This window comes from Rutilus rutilus (genome assembly GCF_951802725.1).
Source record: "Rutilus rutilus genome assembly, chromosome: 24".
Taxonomy (NCBI): Eukaryota; Metazoa; Chordata; class Actinopteri; order Cypriniformes; family Leuciscidae; genus Rutilus; species Rutilus rutilus.
Genome location: NC_140228.1, coordinates 18,399,705 through 18,425,388, shown reverse-complemented (window position 1 = coordinate 18,425,388; position 25,684 = coordinate 18,399,705). Strand labels below are relative to the sequence as shown.

General features: G+C 38.9%; 1 protein-coding gene across 5 annotated transcripts in view; it reads right to left on the bottom strand.

Annotated features, from left to right (window-relative positions):
* kiaa1217 (KIAA1217 ortholog) overlaps positions 1-25,684 on the bottom strand; it is a 133,991-nt gene that overhangs the window by 70,852 nt on the left and 37,455 nt on the right. The window contains exon 1 of one of the 5 annotated variants that reach the window (XM_084399156.1): positions 6,604-6,718. The exons of the other annotated variants lie outside the window; for them this stretch is intronic. The gene's annotated coding sequence lies outside the window, so the exon portion shown is untranslated. Of the gene's footprint in view, positions 1-6,603; positions 6,719-25,684 lie in introns of those variants that run through there. 5 annotated transcript variants of the gene reach the window in all.

The following is a 25,684-nucleotide window of genomic DNA, read 5'->3' as shown; positions in this document are numbered from 1 at the left end:
ATTTTACAACACACTTATGTATAGTACTGTTGTCTGTAGTAAGTGTAACACTGAAAAAAAAAAAAAAGGCTTAAGTCATTATAAGTATTTTCCATTCATCTTAGTGTTTTACATTGAGCACATCAGTGTTCAACTGGTTCTTATAAATGTCTATTCATATGATGGTTTGTGTGTGTCATTTGAAAACAAAATACCATTTTGAGAAGAAATAACATTGTTTTGAATGTAAAGTTTCATTTTGCAGGAGAATTGAGGGGTTTTGCCCATTGTGTGTGTGTTTTTTGATTTGTGTGTAGAGTTCTGAGAATATGAGGCATGCTTTCAGAAAATGTGTGTAAACAATTGAGAAAAACTGTACATTAAAAGTCACAGTAAAGACATTTATAATGTTACAAAAGGATTTTTACTGCAAGCAAATAAATGCTGTTCTTTCTGTTCATTAAATAATCTTGAAAAAATGCATCACGGATCAACTGCTGTCAACATTGAAGATAAGAAGAAGAAACATATAATAAGAAATAATAAGAAAGGTTTCTTGAGCACCAAATCAGATTTCTGAAGGATCATGTGTCAACGAAGAACAGAGTAATTGCTTTGCCATCACAGGTATAAAGTACATTTTACAATATATTACAGTAAAATAGAAAACAGTCATTTTAAATTGTAATAATATTTCACAATATTCATTTTTTACCGTTTTCTTTATCAAATTAACGCAGCCTCTTTTTTGAGCAAACGCGACTTCTTTCAAAAACATTGGTTGCTACCAAAACTTTCTACCATTATGCTTTTTTATGGATGCCTGCTATGCGGTTGCTAGGGTGTTCTGAGTGGTTGCTAGGTGGTTGCTTACTCAAGTAAGAAGAGCTGATATATGAGTATATATGATATACTAGCCTATAGATATACCATGGATGACTCCTTCAATGTACATCTATGGGATATTTCAACAAATCCATCATTTGCTAGGCCAAACTCCTGTCCAATCACATAAAAGTAATAGCACACCTCTAACTCAGCAAGACGCATGTTTTGAGGCATCATTCATATCCGTAGCACAAACGGTGCAGGGTGAGTTATGCACCAAAGTTTTCTGTCAAATCTGTCTTGGGCTGCAGTGATACAGTATGAGCCTCAGTGAAATATCCACTGCCTCTCTTTCAGGCTTGGTGCCATTTGTAGGTGATCTGCTCTTGATTGCCTCAGTGGTTCCCATGGCAATGTGGGTTACAGGCTAATCTGAGGAAAATAGTATAGGCTTCCTCATGCATTACTACCCGTGGGGATGTGATCGGTGAGGAGAGGAGGGCACATGGCTGGTTTCATAGCTCTCAGAAGATTGTGGTTTGAAGCTTTAAAGAAAATGCTGACTGTAAATTTCAATGTGTTAAGTCAGTGGTTTTCAAACTTTTTAATGCTTCGTATTATAAAGACAACTTGTTTCCTAAATTGAAAAAAAAGTGAGGTTATTAATTTGTCATTGTACTAAAGCCAAAATGAATGTAACTGTATATTAGTATTACAATACATTGATTAGAAATCCAAATGTATTTGTATAGCATTTGTCATCATTTATTAATAAAGCAACTACAGAAAATAGTGCCAAGCAAAAAAACCTTTTGCCTCAGCAAATCTTCCAGGACACATTTTGAAAACTACTATGTTTATTCAGCTATGATTGCTTAAGATCCTTGATCATGTGTTGCCATTTAGGAACTTTATTATTTGGCTCTCTGGAATACTTGATTCTGATTGGTCAATGACAGTATTCTGCAGTCAAATATTTTTGCTAAGCTGTATAATGACCATCCTAGGCAATCAATTTCCAACATAGCAGTGCTAGTTTCAGGTCTCTCGTATGACCCCACAGTCTCTCCTCTCACATTAAATAGTAACTCGTATCAATATTTAATTCCATGTATTTATTCAACTGCATTGCATCGGAATCCTAATTTTGCGATAATGACCGGCCGTCTGTACATTATCCCATATGCGTTTTTGAAGAAGCAAGATAACGAGCAAACGCAATATTGTTTATATTTATGTGAGCTGTTAAACTGAACAAATAAGCATATAATAACCCCAGTCCCTCAGGATTTGCCTTTAAACTCTCGATATTCTATGTCGCAACAGGGAATTGCGTTTTACTTCACGGGATAATCAATCTCACAGCAAGCATGCAGACAAACCATGGACGACTGATGTAAGATCACCATTCTGGACCATTCAGATCATAAAAGAGCAAAAACAAAGACCATTCATTCATCCAACATTCCCTTCTTTATGTGGCAAACTATAAAAAAGGGCCTTAAAAACCCACACAGGCCAAGCGAGTAAGCAGGTCAGGCTTATGTAAGTTGTGGGTTGCCTTTTTCCTCACCACACTGTGAGGTAATAGCAGTGGTGAGCTGTCACTTTACCGCCTTCGTCAAGAGAGAGAAAAACAGTTAAAGAGAATGTAATATAGTGTAATATTTTCAACAAAGTCTCAATGTAAAAACATGATTACAGGGGCAGATTGTCAATTAATAAAGACTTACTTTCATGTGATTCCTTCCACAATACTATGTTATGACCTCAAAACAATTTTATCATAGTAACTGATTTGTAAACTAAAAGCTTTTGACATTTGCATCACATAACCAGCTCCATATGAATGGCTTTTCTGACATAAACTTGCTTGTGTAGCTCACCTGGTACAGCACTGCACTTGCGATGCGAATCACTCGAGTCATGACAAAAGAGCTAAAAGACCTTTAGAAAAAATCTAAAATGACATGGTTGCTTCAGCAAATGTGTTTTTATCTCACATTTACTTTTGTTAACACTATCAGTTGGGTTTAGGTTTGGGTTTACTGTAGGTATAGTAGGCTACATTATTTTCAAATGTAATAGAGCATTGACCTTTCCGAACGGGGTTAAAATAGTACTTATACAGAGACAGAAAGAAGTTTTGTAAGACAAGCCATTTGTAGGTTGACTCTACTAAAAAAAGTATAAACAGATGCAGCACCAAAACATTGCTATTTGTTTGAGCATTCCAACCTGCCCAGCATAGCAACAGTTTGACCAATTGGGTGATTTTTGGGCGTGACTATCTTTTAGTCCAACCAATGAGGAGCGTTTGGAAAACCTGTGTGAAAACAATTAGTATTTTTGCAATTTTGTTTTTAGATGCTGGTGATACTGAAACTATATCTTTCAGCTTCAAGATCAGAGAGTTAAAAATATGGCTTTCTGAACCAAAAATGGGGTGAAAAAAGTATATACGTGGGAATACAATTTATGTATAGCTTTTATCTGAGGTGGCGCCTTCTTATAAAAATAGGAATTCAATTCTTGAAGCGTAACTTGTGGAATAGCTGATCACTATTGCAATCAGACTAGCCTCTTCTAAACACTACGGCCTGGTTTCACAGACAGGGCTCAGATTAAGCCGGGATTATGCCTTAGTTCAATTAGGACATTTAAGTAGCTTTTTTAAATGTGCCTTAGAAAAAAACTTGAGACAAAACAATGGCGCTGATATATTTTAAAATTTGTCAGTGCAAGTTGCTTTCAGTTAAGACAAATCATACATGCATTTTAGTCTGAGACTAGGCTTAAGCAGTACAAATCCTGGAAATACTTTATTTACCCCTAGATGTTTATTAAAGTCTAAACACTTGCAGGGTTTTGATCAAAGGGAAAAAGATTTGTCTTTTTACTGTCCGATTAGAAAGTACTTTCCCATTTTGAAGGAGAGCAGGATTAGATAAGTGTTGAAGAACCTTTGAGGAAGTTTGTTAAATGAGGGTGATTCAATTAGCGATTAGTTCGTATCTCTCAGCCAGGCTTGTGTAAAAGGGGCATGTGCTCTCAGACAGGATTAATATTTAATGGAGAACGGATGAATAAAGACTCCTCTGAGATGGTGCTACAGGTGCAATCGTTCAGAGCTCAAGAACAGAGGAAGCACGCTGGTATCGTATGCCGAATCTAAGAGCAAATGCGTAAGGAAAATAAGCACTGGGAGTAAAAGGTTAAGTCCATCTCAATTGAGGCAGCTGTTTCATCTGGCTCTCACAGATGGTTCAGTAATTTTCACCATGACATCACCTTCTCGCCTCTTATTTTCTTATTCTCAAAGATTGCTGAATATTGTGAGTGTGGGCACACACAGTGAGAGGCCTTCCTGGAGGGAATGGAAAATAACATTTTTAGATTGTGCCAGCCACATGACTAGTATGTTGCAGGCCAATTAATACAATTAGTGTTGGCATCGCTGTGGCATGTTTTCCTGGTATTAGTTTCAGTTGACAGCCTGATACAAAATTGGTTCTCCAAAAAAAAAAGTAAGAGTTGGCAAAATTCACAATTTCTAATCTGTCTGGCTGTCCACTGGGCTTTTTGGAGTCTAGATGTTTTTATCAGTCCATAAAAGTTTACCAGGCTACTACAATTGCTCCATTCACATCCAAGCTGCCAAATTAATTTATGTGAAACACTGCAGCCAAAAAGTAACATTTCCATGTGTTCAAGACAACAAAACCAGGGAAATAGATGCAAATTATTCAGTCACATGACTTTTATTTCGTGACATTGACATTATTATGTGCAGGTTTTCTAACTGAATAAAACGTTCATCCACCTCAAGCAGGCATGTGTGTTTTTTATGCATATTTTGGTAATTTTATTGACATGTTGGTGTTTCTGTATTATACTTTCTATGTGTTATCCCACAATTTGCATAAAAATATATGGATGGAAACCCAGATATTGAGTTCTTCCTTGCCCAGAGATGACTGTATCAGTTTCTACATCAGTCTATTATTGTGGTAGTACTTTGATATCAGATTTACCCTACACATCACATTAAAAACACAAACTATTATACATGTTGATCAGACAGCTGGACGTGTGCTGTGATTCTTGGCCAGAATATGCTGCATACTGATAGTCTGGCTTGTATGATATGGCACGTTCAGTCTCCAGGGCCTCAGGCTCCAGACTCACAGCACTATTGAAAAGACCAGAACTGCAAGGCATCTAGCTAGACCAGCAGCAAGCAATAATAAACCTGCAGGAGATGGTATTTTGAGGAGGGAACTTCATCAGCTCCCTGCTAGGACAATACGATCCCATAATAATCACCTAGTGGACCCACAAATCAACACCCGGATGCATTTAAAAATCTGAAGGTAGAACTTATCCTTTTGGCACTAAAGGTAATTATTGACTGTATTGTCACCAAAATACTAGTCATAAAAGCAACTGAACTTGACCATAATGATAAGTTATACCACATTAGAACAAGATAGCTGGGTTGGAAAATCCAAAACGAAATCAAGAATACAAAATGTAATGACCTTCAAGTGAAGTGAGCAGAAGAACATTTTCTGGTTGAGTGCTTGCTTTAGCAGGCTGCTGAAAGGACACGAAAACTCAGAAGTGCCAAATAAGTAACATCCTCTGCCCAACAGTTAAGAGTCTATTACACTGGGATCATTTCCTGGCTTCTGAATCCAGAGACACACACACACACACACACATGCTCGAACACAAATCCAGAAGCTTCCTCATCATAAAACTCAAGCTCCAGCTATCAGCACTACTGAATTGTCCTGAAATTTATATCCAGCATCTCTGGATAAACAACCATGAGAGAAAAGCTTTGATATTCCTTCCAGACACGCATGGGATGCGGCCCAAGACCTCCAGATGCAAATCTACTTAAACAGCGTGGAGGAAGAAACTTGGAAAAGTTGTCACAACCCAGAGGAATTCTGGTTGCCGACATAACTCTGAAACCAATGAAAAGGAGTTCAGATTTCACTTGATTAAATAAAGTCACCGGCATCTGAATAATTTGCAACTGACAGGCATGGAACTCAAGAGATAAAGGCATAAAACATGTTTACAAATCTACAGAAAGACTTTTAAATAATCATTAAGGATGGGTTACAATGGAACGCCAACAGTGGTAAGAGGGAATTCTCAAAAGGAATGTGTTGTCACAAACAATGTGTTTGTATATTTATGAGCATGCTGTAAATCACAGTTCTGTGGTTGCACAATGATAGATAGAGCGCTCAATGACAGATGAGTCGTTACTTTCCAAGTAAACATAAAAACCGCAATATTGCAATGTTTGGTCAAAGCTAAACTTTCCTTTCTGAAGGATAAAGTATTGAAGGCACATAGTGCATAAAAGAAGTTTCACACCTAAACGAAGTTTTATTATATCCAAGAATGATCTACAAGAGGACTTGATCATGATGGCAAACTACCATGACGCATGTCAAATGTTTCAGAGCCCCTCAACATGCCTCCACATCATTCCCTTAAATAACAATATAACATGAGAAACATTGCAGACTATCAAATGGAACAAATAAACGCAAGGGGAGGAAGACTATAAACTTGCTGAATTGTAAAAGTAATAAATATGGCACTAAAGATGCAGAGGTCTGGCTGTGGAGTTGGCATTTGAGTTTTAATTGCACTCTAAACATGTCTCAGTAAAAAAAAGTTTTTTAATGTGCTACAGAGGAGACATTTCTAATATCCCTTTACAGCTCTTTAAGTATGGAAAAAGAGAAATAGAAAGGTTGTGTTACTCACCCTATTTGCCCTGTTCAAGATCATACATCCAAACAACACCCGAAGCGTGAACAAGGGAGCAAATGAGACCAACTCTGCTTGCTACTGCTCCGGTGGCAGCAGGGAAACTTTTTTTCTTGTTGTAGGGTTGCTCAAACTCTCTCTCTCTCTCTCTCTCTCTTTCTCTGACCCTCCAAACCCTCCAACTCTCTCTCTCTTGCTGACACTTCCTTTGCTGTCCCTTTACACCAACTCAAATCACTCCCCCAGATTCAGCCAAGGAGCATTGTTTAGACAGGACGTGTTGTGTGAGCATGTGTGTGTTTTCGATTGTGTGTTGCGATGAATGCAGTTTTTGTAACTCTCTTGGCACTCCCTTGAGCTTGGATCACCTCATTGCAAGAAGAAAAAAAGGGGAATGAAGAACTCAGAGAAGAAAAGAAAAGAGGTGTTTGAAAGAGAGAAAGAAAGAGCCACTGATGAAGAGTGGAGAAAGAGAGAGAGAGAGTGAGTGAAAATCTCTTAAGCTAAAACAAAACATGTGGAGGACTTCCTGCAACGGAGCCCCCTGCGACACAAACTCGAGGGCCATGTGTGTATGCGTCTGTGAATTTAGAGCTTCCTCTCAAAATCCCTGTTTGCTGTTAGAATCAAAGCCAGATTTTAGTCTTGAGTCATCACAACAGAACATCTCCAAAACACACAACAGATCTGTCCTGAAACCTATTGAGATTTGCACACTGCCTACATAGGGAGCTGTTTTCTAAGACAGCATCCTAACTGTTATGGAACATCATAAGTGACCTGGATCGCTCTACATAGGTGGCATCTCAATGTGCTGCACAAATAGCATAAGAGGCATGACCTGCAATTGATTTCAATTGTTTTCTGTTAACATGTTGCTAAGCACAATAGTGATGCACCGAAATGTTGGCAAACGAACATATTCGGTCTGAAACAGCAAGAAAATTCAATTTGGGCCAAAATACCCATATACTACAAACCCACTAACATATTTACAGATATATCGCTTGAAACTTGATGATATAAATATTAGAATTAAACTTAATTTGGAGTACTTCTTTAATGCACAGTGCACATTTCTTAATATTAAGCCTAAAACATGTTTTGATATCACTATTAGTAAGGATAGAATGATCACTGTATATCAGTCTTTAAATGCAAGATATTTAAAGCGTATCTAAAGTATACTTGCAATAGTTCCGTTTGAGCACAATCAAATATACTTAAGTATATCTTTAGTTGGACCTCAGCACTATTTCCGAATAACTAAAGTGAATTAATTACAAAATCAGTTGTTCCAATTTAGCAGCTAAGTATATCAATTTAGTAAACCAAAAGTACAGTTGTAGGCTGCAGACTGGCACAGATTTTCTGCAACTATTGTGGACTAAATCTGAACAAAAGTTTAGTGTAGTGTATTCCAGCCTTTAGTCACTGGCAGACATAACGAAAGAGGGAAGGAGTGAAGAGGGATGATAGGAGGATGGTAAATAGTGGAAAAGACATAACTGTCCTTGGTTATCAGCAAAAATTACAATACTCAGGAGACGCTGACTCACAGAACCCTGCCCCCAAACACTCACTCACATGCTAAAACAAACACACACACACACACACACACGCACACGCACGGATACAGTCATGTGGATGTCAAGAGACGCTTGTATAGGGTCTGCTTGTGTACTTCTGCAAACACAACACACACAATGAGTGTTTTGTGAGCTACAGTAAAACATTAAAAAAATGTAATAAATAAATAAATAAAAGAAAATAAATCAGTTTTTCCAGTCTGACCCACTCCACACACACACACACCCAACACACATACATACTCCATCATTTCCTACAGTTCTTTTCTGTCCAGAATAAACCATGGGATGTCATGATAAATTAATATGCTAGAGGGTTTAAAAGCACAAACTGTCAGCAAGAGGGGTTAGATGAATCAGTAGGCTATCTACTGATAAAAACAAATGTGTAAATGTGCACAGACGATGACAGCTAATGGCACATCCTGATTTTGCTGAGTAGATGCGTTCCTGAGTCAACATATTTTGTTGCTCTTGGAACAGCATTCCTGTCCAAAAATGTAATACTAAGCCTATATCTACCCCTAAACCTAAGCCATGAGCCATCCCTAAAATCAGATGGAAATGATAACACTGATGTTGAAGCAATTAACCCTGGTTGTAAGCCTAAACTTGACATAAACTGTAAACTTGTTCCTCAAATCTGATTGGTTGATTGGAATGTTGTTCCAGGATCAACTAAGATGTTATTCTAGGATCATGTTGCTGCTAATATACAGCTAATATACCTCTCACACTCTCACACACCTTACTTCACATCATCATACATAAAACCAAGGGCGTAGATTTGGTTTGAACATTGGGGGGGGGTTGAAGTTTGGGTCTGCAAACCCATTTTTCATGTGATCATGGTATAAATATTGGGGGGGTTGTAATGCATAGATTTAAATATTGGGGGGGGGGGGGGGGGGGGGGGTTATCTCCTCCCCAACCCCCCCACAAACTACGCCCCTGCATAAAACACACCTCACGCTAGAGAGAGAACTCACCAATAAACACTCCAAACCCAGCGAACTTGGAAAAATATTAGCTTTGCAGCTTTCTATGGTACTCAAGAACATGTACTTGGAGAGAGCTGTCTAAGAACAAGAATTAAACAATGTGTTTAATTCTTTGTATTCTATTAGTGATCTGACAGTCTGTCTGTGGAGGAACACAATATGTATGCAGATGAATCCTCTCTAACTCATCGTCAATACTTACATTGTAGTCTATATAAAGTCTTGGGTGATGTAGCACAATGGTTGATGTCTATATTATAGGCTGTAGGTGCAATTATGTGATATCATAACAAAGAAAAAAAAATGTTTTACTTTCTGTCTATACATATACTGTCTTATAAAAAAAGCCAAAAATAAATTAAAATATTTTTTTGAATAAAAAGGCATACTTTTTATTATTATTGCTTTAATAGTTAATATTAGTATTAATGAACTGATTAATTAATTCGTATTAAAACATTTAATTGAGTGCATTGCCTGGCTTATAATAAAAAGACTGAAAGAGATAAAGAAATGATAAAGAAAAAGGAGTGAAGAGAATTAAGTTTATTTATACAACGGGGCTTTTGAATGCTTGAATCTGATTGGTTGACGAACATTCTAAGGCGTACAATAATTTTCAGCGGAACGCACAGCTAAAGTAGTTCCAGGCAGGTCTTGACCGCATTACATGTCCATATCACTTCGCCAAATTATTTCAGTTATTTAAAAGTTTCTGACCAAGGAACCAAGCAAACTGACTAACCAAATAAATATAGAAAACAATAGGATAAAAATGACAAATTATTGGTTTTATTGGGGTTTTTTTTGCCACAAAATTCTTTTATTTGGATACGGAAAGCACATACTCTCTTTCTCCCACTTTCTCCCGCACTCAAACGCACACACACACACACAGTACGGACACGCACAAAAACGTGTTTTATCAGTAAAATAGATTAGCAACTTAAAAGCTACATGACATTTCTCACAAGTGAGATAATAACGGCGCTGTTCTTGAAGCAGATAAACTTACAGTTTCTCTACAGTTACTAGCTCTAAAATGATATTTTGGAATTAGCAATGGAGGCTTGGGATTAGATGTTTAAGAAATTAGCCCTGCACACAAGAGCGTTTTAAGGACAAAAACCTGACAAATGTCTTGAAATACAACATCTGATCACTGTCCTGAGGTGTGGTAACCATAGTATAAGTGGAATAATTGGCTCAGATCAGTTGAATCATTAGAAAAGAATACGACCTGGGGCCGGCTGCACCAGCTGTGCGTAAGTTATAACGTAGCCTAGTTTTGACGTAAATGGACCCTAAGTTACGACTTACGCACTTCTAAATATTTTTGCGTTGCACCATTAAACTTAGTTGAAGCGTAACTCTACGTATAAACTAAATATTAACGGCAGCCTCCGATCAGGAGTAACGGATGGAATAAAATATCAGACAGACTGAACTGCATCAATAAGCTCTTCTTTTACCTGACAGACTTCAATTCTTTAGACATATATGATTATGCTGACATCTACACTCGCTTACATTTTAAGAGAGAGAACATTATGTGAAAAGATTACTTTGTTAGCAGCTATCTTTAACACAAACCCATCCTAAACAGCACGCCGCTGTGTGCATCGGTCCATGTTGTGCATGTCAAATATCAGTCATAATCAATAAACGTAATTTCTTATGTTTTTTGTATCAATATTTATATATTGATCCTTCTTCATTTCATTTCAAATACAGTTTCTGAATGTTATTTACATATAAAAACACTTATGCTATTCATGATCAAGTATCGTATTTAATGGAAACTTATTTTTACCGTTAGTAACGTGAGGCAAAAGAATGAAGGATAAACTGAAATTCACAGCATTTCAACACAACATCTGCTCACGTATTTGAAGGCTGCTATTGGATCATCGAGGCTAAACGTCATATTATGCGACTACGCATTACTTTACGAGAGCTTACGACCTACTAGCTACGTTCTGCCTTACGAACAAATGGTGCAACTAGTTACAAACTAGCTAGTAGTTACTAAGCCTAAGTGTGGACTTTACATTCCAATTTAAGAAAGAACTTACGAACGGCTGGTGCAACCCTACCCTGAGGTGTAACGGCCACTCCGGTTCGCGTCATGGCAGCATTAGCACCTCGGATGTGTATTATTTTCTAATAATTCAATGGCCCGTCGTCCATTAATTCTTACTTAATATAAAGCCATACTTTAAATCAGTTAAAGTATCCGAACACCCAAGGAAACAGAGGCAAACCAGCATGTGATGTGAGGGCTGTTCAAACTTGCACTAAACGCCATGTTAAAACACTTACATCGATCTTAGTCACATGGAAACAAATTTAGATGAACTGCAGTGATTATTTCCATCATTCCCAAGCCACTGAGCATGCTATAAAATATATATTTTTTTTGTGCAGGCTACAAAAGTTCATGAGCCCACAGGAAAAGAGAAACAAAAAACACAGACAATGACAGCTTTTCAAATGATGAGATATGATCGCAGGTCCAGGAAGGCCTCAGATTAACCATAACTCTGCAATTTTGAGTTTTTCCTTTAATTATGCTCAACATTCCATGATCCTCTGTCTCTCGGTGAGCCTGAAGGAATTCAGAGTCAGATGAGATGAGATGATTGGTCTGGCTGTCTGACTGATGATATCATAATGGCTGAACTCATTCTATTTCCTGAGTCTGATTATGAGGACATTTATCAAATTATAATATGCACAGAGGCAGTTACTTGCTTGTGAACCTAAAATGAGAAACTAACTCATCTCTGCTCTGCACACACACTAGACAATAGTAGACAAGTAGGGGCCGTTATAATCAGTGACTTTTATACAAATTAGCATTTTTTTATGGACATCATGTGCCTGATGTGAATGTGTGATAAAGGAGAAGGTTCATCATGTGTGCATTTTCTTTAACACATACATTTTCTTTTCACACACACACACACTAAAGAAATGCTCTAAAGAAAGGTAAGAAAATTTGGAGTCAATAGAGACACACAACCATTGAAAAGTTTGGAGTCAGTAAGGTTTTACAATGTTCTAATATATTCCTATTTAAAATAAATGCTAGTATTTAAAACTTTCTATTCCTGAAAAAACTACATCATGGTTTCCACAAAAATATTAAGCATGCACAACTAGGGTTGGAAATCGAAAATCAATTCAGAAATCAGATATAAAATTTAAATTTTGATTCCCTTATCGATTTCTTTGTGTGCATTTTAATAAGACTTTAAACCATTCAAGCGCAAGAAGACCCTCTCGCTGTTTTTTGTGCTGCACACACATCCAAAAGCGTGCACACAGAAAAAGTGATTTTAATGTGATTTCAAACCCTTAAAGCGCAAGAAGGCTTGCGCGCTGTTTTCTGTCATACTGAATAGTTTTTATTCGCGTAATTTTGCACTTGAACGGACAAATACATACAAGAAATGTCAAAATATCCTCATAAACACAGTCGGTTATGTTTTAAATGAACGTAAACAGTTGTTAAAGAAAACAAATAACAGTATATTGATGTTTAGCTAAAGTGACAGCAGCCTAATTTCAGTGGCGGCTGGTCTATTATGGGCGCTGGGCCGCCGCCCCTCCTCCTACCAAGTTTAAAAAAAAAAATTAAAAAAAAAAACTTTTTTTTTTAAGTTTGACAAAAACATGACTTTCTTCTGTACATGTGTACGTGTTTTACACACTAGAAGGATGGGGAGGGGGTGTGGGGGTCTTTTTGTCTGCCAGCTTCATCGTGTGCTGTGTAGTTTTATGCTCGGGGTGCCGAGAAAGGGCGCCCTCGCTATCTAACCAATGGAGCTCTGATATGCTATAAAACGTCACTAAATATGATCAATTCAACCAATCAGTGACGCGCAGTAATAATTCTCCGATGGGCGCTTTGCCTCTGCGCCCATCGGAGAATAACATAGACTATAGGTGTGTTCGACATCGGCTGCGGCTGGATGTAACCGATCGGCGAGAGTAGCCGCGTGCAGGCGGGGAGGAGCTGCAAACGGAGACGTGAAGTCGGACACTTTCTGGTTCCCGTAGTGACTGCTCACGTGGTGTTTGCATACTTTACCACAGCTGAAGTGAAATAAATGCAATATTTGCCAAATAATACACAGATGTTTCAGAGACATTTTCATTTAATACTTTATGTATTGCTTCATACAGCGTCTGTTTGAACAAGAATAAAGTTCAACATAAGCTACTATCAATGAAGTGGAGTCTACGTTTTTTAATCAGTTTTTATTTTATAAACATGACACAATATAACATCGCAACTACATGAAAAGAGTATTTACTGTTATAAAAAACTGATTTGTGAGCTTTAGAGGAACTAAAGGTGTTCGAATAAACACGAAACACACGTGATCGTTGTCATGCGGTGAATCCGGCCAATCGTGGAACAGCTGTGTCGTCATCAGCCCTCGTGCAGCCGCTCTTGAGAAGCTGCGCTGGCTGAGTTCTCCGGCTACTCTCAAATCGCTCTCGCGGTACTTTGATGGCATACGTCACAGTCACGGGGCGTCGGCACTGCATCAAGTCGGACAACATTTCTAACCGGCATGCACTGCTTCAAGTCAGCCGCCGATCGGTCTCTGCATGAAGTCAGAGCCCGTCTACGGAGAGCCTGCCCACTCCCTATTAAGCCCTGTTGTACCGAATTTTGGTTGTTCCACTGGGGGCGATCGCCATGAGTGCAAAATGAATGGGAGTCAATGGGGCTAGACAGCTAAATTTGTCTCTTTCACCCGATTGCAGTTGAGAAATCTCAGATCTGATTGTAGATCTTGCAAGTTCAACATGGGTTATAGGTCGAAAGTTGAATGAACGAGTACTTATGTCCTTTCGATTTCTTACAGGTTGAGTTGTTGTTGCCCATAACACGCTAGCATTCTGCTAATGAACGCTGATTGGCCAGTGAAGGACTGATTACGACCAGAGATACCGCTTGATGGCATCGTGGCATCCGAAGCGGGACCAGAAACAAACAAAACAAAAACTCTTCTAGCACGTGTATTTACCTGTGTCAGCTGTGTTGTCGATGCCTCGAGAGAAAAGAAAGTGCAGAGCGCGAAAGCACCAAAGTGACTGAAGGATTGCCGTAAAGCAGTATCTCTGGTCGTACATGTGGATGACGTCATTTACACTTTAAAAGACTTTTTAAAGCAAATAAGTGACTAAAAATCTAACAGAAAAATCTAACACCCAGCAATGTGTAATTTATTTGCATCTCCTTTCGAATACAACATTCAAATTACTAGACAAAAAATTATATCCTGAGAAAAGTGGATTTTTATTGGTATAGCGCCATAGACCTCCATTCATTCTGCACTCGTCCTGTGAGCGCCCTCATATGGAATCAGAGAGGAACTGCAACCAGTTCAGAAGCCGGAAGTGTACTGAGAGTGAAACTTCCATAGACAGTATATAAACTGGACACAGCGACCCCATTGGATTCAACGGAGACAAGTGAAGTCAATTAGAGGCACTAACTTCCTGATGGTCGAGCGTACTGCGCAGACTCAAACTGAGCTTGACGACGTAGATGTGACGTGAGCAACCCGTCTGTCTTCTAGTAGCTGTGCCAAGAGAAATCTGAATCATTCCCTTCCGAAACTTGCAGAGACGGAGAGTGTGAGTAGGAGCTGTCCATGAGCTAGGAGCAGGAGCAACTTTTGCTAAGTATTCTGATTCATTATTTTGTCATTTTGCCTCCATGTCCCCCCGATTGCCCCCGAGCTTCTCCTCCTGTCCATACGGTAATTCTCTACTGTGCGACAGAGAGTCGCGTGTTTATGACGCAATCGTTAGCTTATTTTTACAAAAACTGCTTCTACGGGGCCATAACATAAGCTACAAGGTAATGGAGCCTTTTATACATTTTCGTGTTTCTTTAGAAATAAATAATGGACAAATGGAGTCTTTAAACGCCTCAGATGTAAAGTTATTCGCTGTCAAAGTGACGCCAAAATGAATGGGAGTCAATGGGATGCTAACTGCAGGTGATGGTCTGATAGCCAATGGCGGCGCCCGGGGAAGCTTCAACATAATATGAAACGCTGCCCCCCTGGAAACTTCTCGCCTTATTAGACATTCTCTGATGAAGTCGAACAAGCCTTTTTACTCTACTTGGTGTGGTCACGTGGCAGTGAGATTCGGCGGGCGGAGCCAGTCTTTCTTTACAAGTTGACAATGGCGGCGCGGGCGACACACGAGAAAGAGACCGTGCAAAGAAATGGGACCGGACCAGCCACAAATTAACATCAGACAGCAGGTGAAAGACAAGGAAGCCTCTTATACTAGAGGCTTTTCGCGGACATGATGGTACACTAGGAAGCCGTGGCTAACGCGCTGGTTTGCTTCCCTTGTTTGCTTTTTAAAACTGCAGCGACCGATCGAGCCTGGTGTGAATATTGACTCTGAGCACTCACTGTAATTCATGCAAATTACAGCAATTAGAAGTTCACCTTGTATGACTTGGTTTCCAATGAATCTCAAATTGGCACATCTTTCTGTCTTTGAAAGAACAATATTTGAAATCTATAAGGACATTCTAAATTCGTACTTTAATAATTACATTAGATGCTATTTGTTTTTGAGCTGTTACTTTGGTGTTAATGTAATAAATAAACAGCAGCAACTGTTTAATTGTTCAAATAAAAATTTTAAAACCACATTGTACCTCAGCCCCCCCTACTTTTTCCATCACCAGCCGCCACTGCCTAATATTCCTGCTGCCGTCTCTATAACGTTTATCAAACAACATAAGACAAAGAGAAAATTCACTCTTGTTCACTTATGTAACTATATTTGTAATGTATATTTTATTTATAAAGTGCAGCGTTATTTTACATTTGATTGTTTTCAGATTTCCTGAATGCTCCCATAATGTTGCCAAACAATTTAGTTTTTTTCTGAGGAACACAAATCAACAAGCAAAAAAAAGCCACAAGTTTGTTTCTATGAAGATAATAATGCATTTTAAAGCATAATAAGATGACTTCTAAAAGCTGACCAGAAAGACTGACTCATAGTTTAATAAACACACAGCCAACAGAAATCTGCCCTATAGGTTAAGTATGCTTAATTACCTAATGGCATGAACAAGACACACACACACACACACAGTCAAGCCAGTCCAGCAAACCGATATCTGTCTCAACAAGTAAAGATTCCTCATCCGATCACCCAAACACACATCTTTCAGTACCTTTTATGGAGACAGTTGTTGATGTTTCAGTCACTGGCTCAATAGATGTTGGAGAGCTTCAGACGGACACATGCTGATTTACAGAATATTTCTTACGACGTATATCGGCTCTGCTTGGTTCTTCAGTAAATCAAAGTGCCGTGCAACTGCGGCCAAAAAAATAACCCTCAGGCAAGGCATGAAATTTGCCAATCACCATCATGTACCATCTTAAAACCACTATAATCATCATTATACGGATTGTGCTGACATCGCATCATCTTTCAACAGGTGCTTGTCAGCACATCCCCTGTGAAAAAAAGAAGTGACCTCAATTTCATTGAATGTGCACTAGTAGTGTACTTAAAATCCTGAAAGTATATTTAAAAAAATATATATATATTTACAGAAAATATAACATTAATAAAATTAAAAGCCACTTAAAGTCCCCATGTGGCAAAAATCAAGCTTTTAATGTTGTTTATTTGTCTATGTGGTGTTTTTAATATGCTTTAAGACAAACCATGTGCAAATTCAAAAGTCAACACCATTGCTGAGTATTTTCTCTTTTAAACTGCAGTGAATCAAAGACAGTCTCAAAAACACGGTTTGAAATCGCTGGTGTTTCTGACGTCACAACCTTGTAACCAATCACGTCAATGCGTGATCGTCAACGAGTGGATCTCTGAGCTGCTGTGAGTGAGTGGAGGCGGGGCTAATTTGCATATTCATAGAACCATTATACTAAACGGGGGTGTCGTGTTACATTCAAGCTATTTTAAAGCACGAAGAAATAGTTTTTCAAGGAAAAAAAAAATTTAAATCTGCATTTTGGTGATCAAAGATGAGTTTTAAGGGATACAATTATTTACTACAGGGGGACTTAAAGAGTACTTAAATACAGAAACTTATAAATAAAAACTAGGGCTGGGACAATAAATCGATGCATCGTGAATCGAGAAATGATTCTGGATCGATTCTGAGATTTTCCGAATGCATCGGGATTCTCTCTCGAATCGATTCAGAGCTTATATTTTAACAGCACATGCCACTGCGTGCTTTAGAAACAGCCGTACTCTGCTGGCTTCCAATGCCTTACACACACCACTTGAACCTTCTATTAAATAATCATTCATAATGTTTGAAAAGGTTGAAGTGAATTACAAGGGTGTTTGCATTGGGCTGTTTACATTAATCACGTTTCATAAAAGCATTCTGAGGTGCAAATCATTCTCAAGGTGAATCCCAATTCGCATACTTGTGCACTATTCTATGCTGTTTTGTAGTATAAATAGTGTAGTAGTGTGTTCACACTGAAAATTCCAAAACAGAAAAAATGCACTTATTGAACCGGAAACTACCGGTTAAAAACTAGCCTAGAACGCCATCTGCTGTTAAAAACTAAGCTCAGAATCGATTCGAGAGAGAATGGCGATGCATTCGGAAAATATTGGAATCGATTTATTATCCCATGCAGCCCTAATAGAAACTAAGGGGTTCCCATCATGGGATCATTTTATGGATTTAGTTTTAATTAATTAATTTAGTTTTTATTACATTTTATGATTTAAACAGAAAATAGCCAGAATAAACAGAAATAAGGGTTTGGTATGTTGCTGTGTTGCTGGACACTGGTGCAGTTTTTGAAGAGAGAACTCAAATCCCTCGCTCACTGTTTTATGAAAAAGCTTATTCACTAAAACCATTAAATATGCTATAAGAAATTTCAGTCATTTTCAAACATGTCATTTTGTTAACTTCAATGAAACACCCACTGCAACTCCAACTGACAGCTGTAGCCTATTGATCAGCATGAGTGAAGTGAAATATAAGGCTTTTGTCACTTTTCTATTTAGTATGCATGGTACGATGTGTGATATGTGTAATATGATTTAGAATGAGCAAAAAGAGTATAGATAATAGAGAAAATTATTAGGGAAAGAAAGAGAGAATGGGATTTGGGCACAACAGAAACAGGATTCAAACCTAATCTCCCACATGAGCACCAGGGCTCAATGTGTCTGGTGCGAAACCAATAAGCCACATCTACAACAAGACCTGCTTTATTTATTGAAATTCCTTAAAATAGAGAAGAGCAGCCTACAATGTTTTAATAAACTCGAAGGAAACTCTGAATCTTTTTCATGGCTGTTAAAATTCAAAGCATGTATACAGTGCTTTGCCTCTCACCTTTAAAACCTCTTCCCTTTTCTCACTTCATTTCCTCTTGTTTCTATTTCACTGGTCTCTCTTGTATCAGGTGCTTGTCTACCCATTAGATGCTGCATCAGAATGGAGCGAACAGAGAAGAAAAAAGAGGAAAAGAAAGAGTGTGCGCACACAACCTACACTCGGTGCCAACATTTCAGGAAATCCCTTCATCTTTTCATCCTTGCTTAACCAGACTTTTCTTGAAACAAGGAGTCTCTTTAGGAGACGGTGTTCATTATGTTTGTGTGTGTGTGTGTGTGTGTGTGTGTGTGTGTAACCCTCTTGGCTGACCCTAATAAGCAACCACACACAGCTTGCTGAATAGACTTCAAACAGAGACGCTACTTTTAATCAGCACTGTGAAAACCAGAGCACAACCTGTTCAGAGAGAAGAGGGCATGGGATGGAGGGGAAAAATAGAAGAAGAGGTGGAGATAGCTAGAGAGACAGACAAACAAGAAAAATGGCAACCTGAAACAAACGGCGTGAGCGGAGAGGCGAACCAAAAGGGAAAGACAGAAGAAACAGCAACAGAACAAAAAGAAGACGACAAGCACTGGAGGAATGTGAGGAACAGTCCATCCTTTGCACCAGTTTACGATTAAAAAGATATGATTTTCTGTCAGTGCTGCATGTGTGGGGCTCAAACCTGTCAGAGCTTATAGTCTCATAAGGCCTCTGTGGAAACTGGGGCAGAAAACACTAGATCTCCAATTAAACTTCTGCAAATAAGAAGTTACAGTGGCCCCATAAAGTATTTGGAGAATTCAGCTACACTTTGAATGTCATTGCATTGCACAGACATTAAATAAACATCACACAAACAATCCTTTCAAGCAAAACATGTCACAAAAAGTTTAAAGTGTGGCTTATTTACTAACCAGGGAGCCCTGTTATTATGTAATCTTTAGTAAATCTCAAAATGAATATCCATTTTTCATACTGTACATTATGTTTATGTAATGGCCACATTTAGTTAAACAATGGCTGCTTTTATTTTACATTTATTTTGGCAAAATAGTATAAAATATCGACCATTTGTCATCAACCATGACATGAAAGTAAATAATTATCAGCTTATGCATCCCTACCAGATATATCAGAGAGATGTCTTGGTCACTTTAACTTATTGAAAGTAATGATGCAAGCAGATGAAGTTTCACAGGAATTCCCAGACTGTGTTACTTTAAATAACATGCTCACAGCTGGGGAACCAAAGACTGGATTCCCATCCAGGAATAGTCACAATGGAAGGAAGGAACCATTTTTGTCTAATCCTGCCATTGCAGATCTAGTGAAAACAAAGATAAAATAAGTTCATGTCTTGTCAGGAGTCAAAAAAACTCTGACAAGATAGTCTAGTCCATCTAGCATTTTTCAAAACTCTAACCCTTTTCTCAATTGCTTGGATACAATACACATAAAACTTAGATAATATGTTCATTCAACAAAAATCACCTGTTCAATATGGCACAACTTAACATCAAAGTACTACTATTTCAAAAGGCAATTCACACATTACATTTCAAATGAGTGTCTATTCATTTCCTTACAATGATCTAGCTATCAATTGATACAACTGCTCAAAATGATAAGTAACTGTTGCATTACTCTTAATGCATAGTTGTATGGAAACAGACAAACAACCTTCCATGTTTAAGGCCACATTTACACATAGCCGGGTATTTAGAGAAACGAATATTTCTCCCCCTCCGTTTTCAAAAATAACATCGTGCACACAACATCGTTTTCAAAAAAGTTGTCGTTTACATCAACCCGCATAAATACGCTGTCGAGCAACATAATAATTATGCCAAACCTATGGGCGGCAGTGTATGGAGAAGGGTAAAGCCATGCAAGCCAATCAGAATCCTCAAAATCGACAACAACGAATAGCACGAGCGACTTCTACAGTTCCTTTCAAAACAACAGACATGGCGCGAGATTCGTTTGTGTGGACAGACAGCGAAGCAAATGCAAACAGGTCAAAAACGTTTGCACAAAAGTAAAAATGAGTACATCCATAACAGCATCCATGATCAAATAGTAGCCAAACAAACTCTAAACATAGGGCGCTCACATGACGTAAGCATTTTCTGGCGCATAATGTGACGTTTGAGAACCTAAAACCCCGTTTCTCCCAGATGACATGGCAACACATAACCGGCGTTTTCAGAAATCTCCACTTTGGCCGGAGTTTTTAGAAATAATCGTTTTCTTGGATAAAAACGGCGTTTTCGTGTAAATGACAGGCCAAAACGCAGGGAAATATCTGCGTTTTCCCATCGTTTAAACGGGGCCTAAATCATGAAAGTTTCAATATAATGAGATTCATTGTCACCAATTAGCGTGGAGCATGAACCAATTAGAGTGGAGCATGAACCAATTAGACTACAATATCCATGGATGTAGCCTAATATTTTATCATGCTTCATCAGACACTGTGTCTATGGTCCCAAATACTGTACCACCTTTTCAGATTATTTACAGTATTGACAGTACTGCACTGTATAGATGCAGGCCCTTGTAATTGCTTGTCCAATTCTGCCAACTCGTTACTGATGATTGAGAGCACATTGTGGAATGAGTATATAAAGAGTTGATTGGGATCCAATTGCAAGAGCATAGTGATATGTAACATGGAGCCAGCAGGTGATCCAGGTCACAATGGAGGTCAAGCAGTGGTGGGAGGAAGATGAGGAAGACGTGTTGGTCAAAGGAATGGCAGGGGACAGGCACCCCTTCTGAGAGGTGGTCGTGGGCCTCGTTTGAGAGGTGTGGGGGAACGTGGTAGAGGACAGGCACCCATTCTGAGAGGTGGCCGTGGGCCTCGTTTGAGAGGTGTGGGGGAACGTGGTAGAGGACAGGCACCCATTCTGAGAGGTGGTCGTGGGCCTCGTTTGAGAGGTGTGGGGGAACGTGGTAGAGGACAAGGCCACGGACCAAGACAGCGGCAGCAACAGCATAGAGTGTCCAATGAAATTTGGGCAATAGTTGTAGACCATGTCATAAATCATGGCATGACAATGACTGAGGCGGCTACAATGATCCAACCAAACCTCAGAAGGTCAACTGTGGCCTCAATAATCAGAACTTTCCGCGATGAGAACCGGTAAGTTATCAGCATGCACTAAACATTATGCTACTCTCAATTGTCAAATGACTGCATACCAATGTGTATCACAGAATAGGTGATGTGACCAAGAGTCTTCTTACTCTAATGTTCCCTGTAGAATTGTGACCAGGCCAAATAGTGGAGGCATAGGCAAAATTCTAACTGACCAACAAGAGCAGGCTGTGGTCGATTTGGTTCGGGCCAGAAATGATATTCGCCTTACAGAAATTTGCCAGCATATTTTGGACAATGAAGACATGTTCAACAATGTGGGATCCATAAGTTTGCTGACTATTGCACGCATACTGAAAAGGCACCAGGTATCTATAAAACAACTATAGCGTGTGCCTTTCGAAAGAAATGCAGACAGAGTGAAGCAAATGAGGACTGAGTATGTTCAGCTAAGTTCAGTTTCAAGATGGCTGTTGTAAAAACATTCCCAAAAATTCTACATTGTACAGTAATCTTTCCAAAATGTATTTTTAGAGGGTGATGGAGCTGGATGTTGATGACGACCATCACAAATTCATATTTGGATGAGGCAGGTTTTAATCTGGCCAAGACAAGGAGGAGAGGTTGGAATTTCATTGGCCAGCGGGCAACCATCCAAGTACCTGGACAACGTGGGGCCAACATTACCATGTGTGCGGCTATATCAGAAGATGGTGTGGTGGGACGCAGACCTCATATTGGACCATACAATGCAGCTCTCCTTGTCACCTTTCTTGATGAGCTCGATCAGGTTTGTAGCGCTGAAGGTGTGACCCATGTCATTGTGTGGGACAATGTCAGGTTCCATCATGCTCATGTGGTGCAAGCATGGTTTCAGGCCCATGCACAATTTACCACCCTGTATTTACCCCCATACTCTCCCTTCCTTAACCCGATTGAGGAATTTCCCTCCGCATGGAGATGGAAGGTTCATGATAGGCACCCTCATGAACAAGTCACTCTTCTCCAGGCCATGGATGACATGCAATGACATCACAGCAGACCAGTGTCAGGCCTGGATTCGCCATGCCCGAAGGGTTTTTTCCAAGATGTTTGGCTAATGAAAACATCCATTGTGATGTAGATGAGAACCTGTGGCCAAATCCACAACACAGAGTTGATGACAATGTAGAAGTACAGTAATCACTCCTGTTTTGTTTCTTACAGTACAAGCAAGCAAGTTGAGGAACACTGCATTTGATGTTTTACAGTACTGTCTTTTCTTTTCTATTTCATAGCTAATTATTTTTGCTTTGATTCAAATAAACCTATGTTGTGATTGTACTGTAGTGTTTTGCTAGCCTGGTAATACCAAACTCTGCTACTTCGCTTTGCTTCGTAGACAGAGTCTGGCATGGCATAATTGAAAAGCGTTTTCTTTCTCGCGGGGAGGCGCTTGTCTGAAGTTTAAAATCATTGGTTCCCGTAAGCCAATCACATAACGTTTGGTTATGGCGCGTGTTATGCGCATGCTCAGCTGCATCTAACTTCCACTGTAAACACATGTATGATGCGAAAACAAAACCATCGAGCGAAATACCGGAGTGAACATGGCTGTGAACGACTTTTGCAGATTATGTTAAGTAAATCTACGCATCCACGGTACAATCAGCGTCTACGTCACGGCTCTCAGCCCGCCCTCTGTTCGTTGATTGGCTGGCTGTTTTCAGGCCGGAGGAAAACGGAAAGCTATTACGCTGAGTACAGAAGCGAAATGAAATTGAGCGTAGTCAGCTGCCCGCTGACGTAGTCAGGCTAGTGTTTTGCATCAATATATTACAAACTTTGTTCAATGATTCCACTGTCTGTAGTATTCTCTCTACTACTGCAGTACTTTTACAGATATGTATTTACTGTACATGTAGTACCATAATGAAACCTGTATCACCTATTTTGTTCTACAATATTTAATGATTGTACGAACAATGACACAGTGAAACTATCGGTTGCTTGTGTGTGGGTGATCTATAGTTATGCTTCAATGGTATTTCACAGTAAATTTGTTTTTTGAACCAATGATTGTGCAAGATTTCTTTAAATATGTGAATGCACAATGCAATGTTTTGAACATTAGACAGCCTGTGTTACAAGTGATAACCGTTTGTGTCTAGAGTTTTGAAAAATGACATCAAGGTTCTGAAAATAGTAGCAAAGTGATTGTAAAAAAACTGTAATATTGGGTAAATTGGCAGTGGGTGAGATGCGATTACACACACCGAAACATAAACAGACATTCCGACATGGAACACGTCAAAGTAAAATAACTGTCTGTAGCATTGTTTTTCAGAGAAACAAGTATACGTGACCTTAGCATGTTTCCTAAATCTCTGCAAACATGGTATTTTTATGCTTTAGTACAGTCAAAAAGTTACATACAGCACCTTAATGTACTAAAAAATGAAATGAAATTAAAGAAATTTTAAAAATTATTACATTTAAATGAAAAAGATGACAAAAGCACATTATACTCAATGCAAGAAAAAGCTAATTCAAGATATGAATAAATACCACAATAGTACAACAGAGAAACACATGATAATGATAGAGGAGTGTGAGTCTGTGTATATGTGTGGTTGAACTGAAAGACTAAGGCCCCGTTTACACGATGGGAAAACGCAGATATTTCCCTGCGTTTTGGCCTGTCATTTACACGAAAACGCCGTTTTTATCCAAGAAAACGATTATTTCTAAAAACTCCGGCCAAAGTGGAGATTTCTGAAAACGCCGGTTATGTGTTGCCGTGTCAACTGGGAGAAATGGGGTTTTAGGTTCTCAAACGTCACATTATGCGCCAGAAAATGCTTACGTCATGTGAGTTTGACGTTTAGAGTTTGTTTGGCTACTATTTGATCATGGATGCTGTTAAGGTGGTACTCATTTTTACTTTTGTGCAAACGTTTTTGGCCTGTTTGCATTTGCTTCGCTGTCTGTCCACACAAACGAATCTCGCGCCATGTCTGTTGTTTTGAAAGGAACAGGAAGTCGCTCGTGCTATTCGTTGTTGTCGATTTTGAGGATTCTGATTGGCTTGCATGGCTTTATCCTTCTCCCTACACTGCCGCCCATAGGTTTGGCATAATTATGATGTTGCTCGACGGCGTATTTATGCGGGTTGATGTAAACGACAACTTTTTTGAAAACGATGTTGTGTGCACGATGTTATTTTTGAAAACGGAGGGGGAGAAATATTCGTTTCTCTAAATACCCGGCTATGTGTAAATGTGGCCTAAGAGGTTAAACCATAGAATAGGTTTGTCCAAACTAATTGCCTTTGTAGAAACATGGAACAGAGAGACGACATTTAAATCATCATTAAATTAGTAGTTCACCTAAATTTTTTTGTCATTTACTCAAAGTTTTTCATTCCAAACCTGTCTTTTTTTAAACAAAAAGTATTTTGAAAGAATATCCCGTCCTCTTTCTTAAAATGTAAGTGGATGAGGACTGGAGCTGTCAAGGTCCAAAAAGGACAAAAAAGCACCATAAAAAGTATAATTTAAAGTATAGTAAAGTACATAAAAGTTTAGTTCTACAGTGCACACAAGAGTGTGTTTTTTTCTGCTGGAATCAACAACTTCAAAAGCTTTACCAACATCTCAGACAAACTCCTAGAGGTTGTGCACATTTTTATTGATTTCTGTTTAGGAGAGCTGTATCTTATGGCTCCCCTATGACAACTTGGACATATCATGAAGAGACACTTAACATAATATGACCATGTATCTGTTCTTTAGCGATAACAACCCTGGGCACTTAACGTCTGCAGTCTTCACGCGTGATGAGCCTCAGAGTATGAATTCAGCTCAGAGGGAGATAAACAGTAACAACGAAACCAGGTGTGTTGAATGTAGCTCTTCTCCTTCCCCCTCTGTCTTTAGCTCTTTCTCTGACTCACATCACCCTAGACACTTTGTGACATCTAAACCGTGTAGAGCTACACCATGAATCAACACAAACT